This window comes from Neomonachus schauinslandi, chromosome 3 (assembly GCF_002201575.2).
Source record: "Neomonachus schauinslandi chromosome 3, ASM220157v2, whole genome shotgun sequence".
Lineage (NCBI taxonomy): Eukaryota > Metazoa > Chordata > Mammalia > Carnivora > Phocidae > Neomonachus > Neomonachus schauinslandi.
In genome coordinates this window covers 114,586,586-114,593,530 of record NC_058405.1, presented here as the reverse complement: position 1 = coordinate 114,593,530, position 6,945 = coordinate 114,586,586, and the positions used below count along the sequence as shown (strand labels likewise).

The 6,945-nt window shown below is 43.4% G+C and overlaps 1 pseudogene; it reads left to right on the top strand.

The window, feature by feature from the left end:
* The first annotated feature begins 4,918 nt into the window (after positions 1 to 4,918).
* Positions 4,919 to 6,199, top strand: LOC110592311 (annotated as a pseudogene).
* The last annotated feature ends 746 nt before the right edge of the window (positions 6,200 to 6,945 follow it).

The following is a 6,945-nucleotide window of genomic DNA, read 5'->3' as shown; positions in this document are numbered from 1 at the left end:
ACCCCTCCAAAATTGGAAGCACACCAGTGATGTACTGAGGAGGGGCGTGGCCCTGCCCAGGACCCAGCCGAACCATGCTTTAGAATAGCTCTATTACTTGTTAAATATGTGACTCAGTGCGAGTCATTTAATTTCTCTGGGCAACATTGAATTCATTGATCATACATTGACCAAGGGGGCTGGAATCTCATCTCTTCAAGCTACAATCTACTGTGATTTTTGTATATTTTCACAGAATGGGCAGAGATCATTTGCCCATTGGTCAGGGATCATTGGGTTGTAAGGAATAGATGCCCATTCAAGCTTGTTGAGGTAAAGGAATTTTATCATAAAGAAAATGGTTCATCTTACAGAAACAAAGTTTGAGGGGTACAGCCAAACTTCATAAGAACTGGCAAGCTTTCATTGGTCTCCTGTCTCCTTTTTTCTGCTGTGGGCTCAGCCAGCTCTATTTCTGTTCTGCTACTTTGCTTTCCTCCACCTCTGCAGATTGGCTTCCTTGCCTCATTTTCTCATGACCAGTCAGAGCTGCCCAGCATGGCCACTCCCAGCAACACCTCACTTCAGTCTCCAGGTATCAATTACAAATTTCAAGGTGAGAGCATATCTAACTGGCTGGGTGTGGGTCACATGTCCACTACCGATTGAATTTTCTGGGCCAGATGGATAGGATGGGATGGTTTGACACTTGATGCTGTCCATTCAAGGAAATGACTTCAACAATTTATGCAGAAATTATACAGTCTCTGTGAAAAATTGAGAACGGATCTCTAAGAAAAACAACTGCATTTTTGAATTACTTTCTCTCATCCTAATTTTGTATCTTTTGATCCTATCTTATTCTCACTCTTTCTCAGTGCCCTTGTGTCGCCCTTCGTCCAGTCTTCCCCAGTCTCCCTGGTTTCTTTCCTTCCTCTATTCATGAATTTCTCATTTCTTTGAGGTCCTGCGGGCAGATTTTCAAGGTAGCAGCAAAACATACCTAATCAAGTAATTCCTACCTAGAGTCAAAGTCACGATTTGCGGAGTGATTATTATGTGCCAAACACAGTGTTAAGCCCTTCACATATACTTTTTATTTACTCCTCACGACAGAGTCACCAAATAAACATTATTAACTTATTTTTCCACCTGAGGTTCTGTGTGGTGAAGGAGCTTGTGCAAACTCGCACAGCTAGTAAATGTGCCAACTGGGAATCAGATCTGGCTTTGGGAGCCTGAACCGCTGTGGCCGTGGTTGCTGGTCATGATATGCACCCTGCATGCTGTGTGGTCCTGCAGCTGGCCGCACTGACTCACGACAGCCGAGTGGTGGGTTTTCAAGGATTCTGAAAGCTGGTTGTGGAACACAGCCAGCATGAAAATTTAAATTATAAAAACTTGCAGTCACATTAAACAAAGGTAACAAATACTCAAAGCTCATCATGATTTTGCTTTCTAATTATTTTACTATGCTTTACCATGACATCCGCACCTTAGCGTCTTTACATCTATGGTATGTGTATGATGGAGACGCTGTGCAATGGCGAATGGCGTGCTACCCCACACCTCCTCCCAATGCTGCGTCTGGGAGTGTCATGCTGGTGGCTTGAAATCAGACACTGTGAGAGTATTTACGCTACAGAACTCGGCAAATGGCGCATCTGAATGCACTGGCAGTCTTTTTTAAATGAATAAACAGACAGCTGTGTGGCCTACACAAAATCCATCTGAAGGCCGAATGGGCCACCAGTGTCTGACCTCTGCCTTAAAGATGCATCTCTAATGGATGAATCGTCGACTGCCCTGAGCACCAGAGCACTCTCTTGAGTGTAGGCATCTGACACAACCGTACATCTGGTCCATCATGATCGCCTTCAGGAACCACCGATAGCTTGTTGTTGAGATGAAAGGAAAGGAATCAAATTCGCCCTAGCCAGTGGTTGCCAGTCACCTAAACTGAGGACTCTTCAAGGCCCGGCTGAGGCCTCCTCTCCTGCACAGCCAGGCGTTGGTCCTGGCCGACGTCGAGCCACCACAGTCTCTGTGAAGAGCTGATGTGCCTCCTTGACCGTAGCACCAGCGAGCGGGGAAGAGCTGACCCAGAGATTCAATTAAAGTGCAGTAGCACTTTTTATGCATTCCGCCTTTGCATCTGTTTTAGACTTTGTTTATTCATTAGTTCTTCTTTTTAGGTCAATGGGAAGCCAGAGAGAAGAGGGTCTTGCAGCTGGAGAAGATAAATATGTGATGGAGTGTGTGGGTGGCCATTTAATGCTGCTCTCTGGGATGAAATGATGCTGGTTTCTTCTGTTGTCTGTAGAAGTAGCAATTATCCTTCTCTCTTTGACTGAAGCAGTTATTTTGGGGAAAAAAAGCTTTGAAGTCTTTTGACTAAGAACATTTTGGGTACCCTGTGGTTGGTTAGCTATGTTTAGATCACTTGTTCTGTGACCTTGGACAAATCTCCCACCCTTTCCACTTTCTTTTGTTAAGCTGAGAATGTTAGAGTGACGTGTCTAGATCCTAGATCACAGAAACAGAAAGGTTTCTAAAATTTTTGAGCTTCTAGAAAATTATTTAAATTCTTCAGTGTAAATTATTTATTTATTTATTTAAACAATTACCCCATTTAGTGTTAATTTGTTCTGTGCCTTGAACACTGCGTTATATCCATAATGTATCCAAAATTTTAGTGCAGGAACTGCACCCTTAGTTTCCTAAATGATTTTATGTTCTGATTATCTGTCCCTGTCCGAGTTATGGAGTACTGTTTGAATGTGAACCTCCAGAGTATTTCCTTTTTGTGGATTTCTAGAAGATTTTTTTGTTTCACCTTGCCAGATGAGTTTAATCAGCAAAAAGAATTTATTGAATACTCTATTTTCATTATAATGTCAGTATGATTTGTTGTGAGGAAGAATCCAAGGGACTCTTAAACAATTTTCCTGCCCTCTACAGCCAACCACAACAGTCTACACAGAAAGACAATTGCCGCCCCCACCCCTTCAAAAGCTGCATATCATCAGAGTCAAGCAATGAAACAGACTATAAATATAAATGAGAAGAATCTTTCTTCGCCATTCACTTAACCAACTCTCTGGAATAAGTTCAGCTTTCCATCCGCTCAGCAAAATACATTGCCATAGTAGGCCCCCTGCTCATAGCGAGCTTACCACTCTCTAGGACACCTGCAGTTGAGTACTATGCTGTCCAAGCATGTTTGTTCCACATATGTCAATGTACTTGTTATTAAAATCACACAATGAAATCAATAAAATATGGGCGCATAAGGAGAGGTGTGGAGTTTTTGTATGAAAACGAAATTGATTGCTTTATAAAGACTTTTAAATTTTAAAGTTTTGGATGTCTCAAATTATTGAGAAAAAATTATTAACAAATTAAGTATTGAAAAAAAAAAAACCTAAAAAGATTAGGGGGAACGATCACAGAAATTTAGGAGGACTTTGTACTCACAATATTTGGAAAGTTCTTGCTTCACTTTATTAATTTTTTAAAGATTTTATTTATTTAGAGTGCAAGTGGGGGGAGGGGCTTAGGGAGAGGAAGAGCGAGAACATCAAGCAGACTCCTGACGCAGCGTGGAGTCTGACACAAGGCTCAGTCCCATGACCCTGAGATCATGACCTGAGCTGAAATCAAGAGTCGGACACTTAACTGGACTGAGCCACCCAGGCGCCCCTTGCTTCACTTTAAATAAACCCAAACTGGGAATCATGGAGGATGCATTATGGGTGTATTGTATGAAAGAAAGATGCTGTTAAATTCTATTCTAAAAAGCAGACTTCTAATTTAAAAAAAAATGGCCCTATATCAAAAGTTTGATGAATTAATGTATAGCTTTTTAAGTTTTAAATTGGAATGTTTATGAAATATATGTATCATGACTATGATTCTTTCCCTAAGCGTTCTTTTTATTTTTTTGCAGTCGATTGACCTGTCAACTACTGGTCTTGATCTCATCAGATTAGAGAACTTCTACCATATTGAAAATCTGGAGGAAAAACAAATCAGTTAGTTTCAAAATAGTTGGGGGGGTTGATCTAAAACTATTGGTATGATTTTATCAGCACAGAGAAACAAAGCAACATTCTTAGATAAAGAACAAGCATACAAAATTTAGGAGAATGCAGACTCCCAGGCCATGAGAGGTAAAATCTCTGTAGAAGAGTAAAAGGAGAGGAAGAGAAGGCTGAGAAGAACATTTGGAAAAAGCCCGGAGGAGCTAAGGGATCTGATTTTAGGGAGTAGGCAATATCGAGCCACTGACTAATTTTGATCAGGACAGTGAAGAAGTATTTTAAGGAGTTTTTCTGGTAACAGTGCACAGGATGAGATGAATCCTCGATGGCAAATATATTTTTTTCTTGGGAGCAAACTCAGATAACTGGTATCGTTTCCCGGAACACTGTGATGAGGAATACAGCATGAAGCTGGCTGCAGGGAGAAGGGCGCCATTTTCTGTCGGTGATGCCTGCCACAGGCAAGGAAAAAGAGGCTGTAGTTTCTATACCTTTTATTCGTTGGCTCTGGGTCAGATTAAGGGTGAAGACAGTGGACGGATTTATGCCACCGCAATAGCATGAGACATAATAAGGAAGGTATGAGAGATACTTTGAAAATAAATACTGATTTGGTTCTGTGGATAAAATTATGACTGGAATTAAAAAATTTTTTTGAGTCAAGCAAGATGCTTTGCCTTATTATTGACAGAAGGAAGTCAATAGAATATAGTCATAAGGAGCACATAATTTAGAGTAAGACAGAATTCTGTCCAAAATCTAGACCTGTCATTTGCTATCTAAATAATTTGAGACATCCAAAATTTTAAAATTACAGGAAGTATTTAAAGCAGTAGCATACTGTCGGCGGTCAGAGGGCGGGATCGCTGCCTGGAGACGGCGGGAGCTCTTTCGCCATGGCGGCCTGGCCGAACTCCAGGTGGAACCAGGATGCCACTGTCTACGTCGGGAGCCTGGACGAGAAGGTTAGCGAACCATTGCTGTGGGAGCTATTTCTCCAGGCAGGGCCAGTAGTCAACATCCACATGCCAAAGGATAGAGTCACAGGTCAGCACCAATTCCACAAAGACTATGGCTTTGTGGAATTCTTGAGTGAGGAAGATGCCGAGTATGCCATTAAGATCATGAACATTATCAAACGCTATGGGAAACCAATACAGGTTAACAAAGCATCGACTCACAACAAGAACCTGGACATGGGGGCCGACATTTTCATTGGCAATCTAGACCTGGAGATTGGTGAGAAACTGCTTTATGATACTTTCAGCGCCTTTTGGGTCATCTTACAAACCCCAAAGATTATGCGGGACCCTGACACAGGCAACTCCAAAGGTTATGCCTTTATTAATTTTGCTTCATTTGATGCTTTGTGTGCAGCTACTGAGGCCATGAATGGGCAATATCTCTGTAACCTCCCTATCACTGTGTCTTATGCCTTCAAGAAGAACTCCAAGGGTGAGTACCATGGCGCAGCAGCTGAACGACTTTTGGCAGCCCAGAACCCACTGTCCCGGGCTGACCGCCCTCATCAGCTGTTTGCAGATGCACCCCTTCCACCCTCAGCCCCCAATCCTGTGGTATCATCACTGGGGTCCGGGCTTCCTCCACCAGGCATGCCTTCTCCTGGGTCCTTCCCACCTCCAGTGCCACCTCCTGGAGCCCTTCCACCTGGGATACCCCCACCCATGCCCCCACCACCTATCCCTCCTGGGGCTGGAGGACATGGCCCACCATCAGCAGGAACCCCAGGGGCTGGACATCCGGACATGGACACTCATATCCTCCCCCATTCCCCCCGGGTGGGATGCCCCATCCAGGGATGTCTCAGATGCAGCTGGCCCACCATGGCCCTCATGGCTTAGGACACCCCCATGCTGGGCCCCCAGGCTCTGCGGGGCAGCCACCACCCCAACCACCACCTGGAATGCCTCATCCTGGACCTCCTCCAATGGGCATGCCCCTCAAGGGCCTCCGTTTGGATCTGCCATGGGTCACCCAGGTCCTATGCCTCCACATGGGATGCATGGACCTCCTCCACTGACGCCTCCTCATGGATACACTGGGCCTCCACGACCCCCACCCTATGGCTACCAGCGGGGGCCCCTCCCTCCACCCCGGCCCACCCCCCAGCCTCCAGTTCCCCTCGTGGCCCACTTCGAGGCCCTCTTCCTCAGTAATTTCTGTTCTCTTGCCTCCTGGTCTATCTTCCCAATATCTTTTCAATTCCTTGGACCAATCAGAATTGCTGTAACTCCCTATGGCTAAGGCACTAATCCCTCTCAGGCCTTTTTTTTTTTTTCTTAAGTGTAATGTTTTTCACAGGCGGTTTTATTTATTTCTATGTTGGTCCTAAGTTTTTTGCAAATGCACAGAGAAAATAAAACTAAACTCCTTGTTTAAAAAAATAAATAAATAAAGCAGTAGCATACTGTCTATCACAAAATAAGTACCTGGGAAATAATATTTATTATGTTGAGAGCATGGCCAATGACAATCTGGCTTCAAAAATATTTTACTAATTTTTGTCTCATTACGGACTGCTTTAAAAATAAAAATCCATAGAGTTATTGTTCTAATAGTTGGGATTTTCTAGCTCCTTATCCCAAAAATGAAACTGAACTGACTTTAGATAAAAAATAAATTATAATCCGTATTTCCCGGTCTTTGGAAAAGAGGCACCAACATTTGTTTTTCTACGAGAAGCTAGAAATTATAAAATACCCCTCTGTCTGGACCGCTATTTGCCGACCATTTGTGGAAATAATCAAAAGCTTTGTAAATGAGGGTTTACCATAGCTATGAAGCTATGGTCTGAACTGCAAAAATTTTGCTACGCCCATACACAGGCATTGCAGTCGATTTCTCCTCCTATCTCTACCCAGTGGGCAGTGATTGCTTGGCAATGCACATGAAAACACTGGGC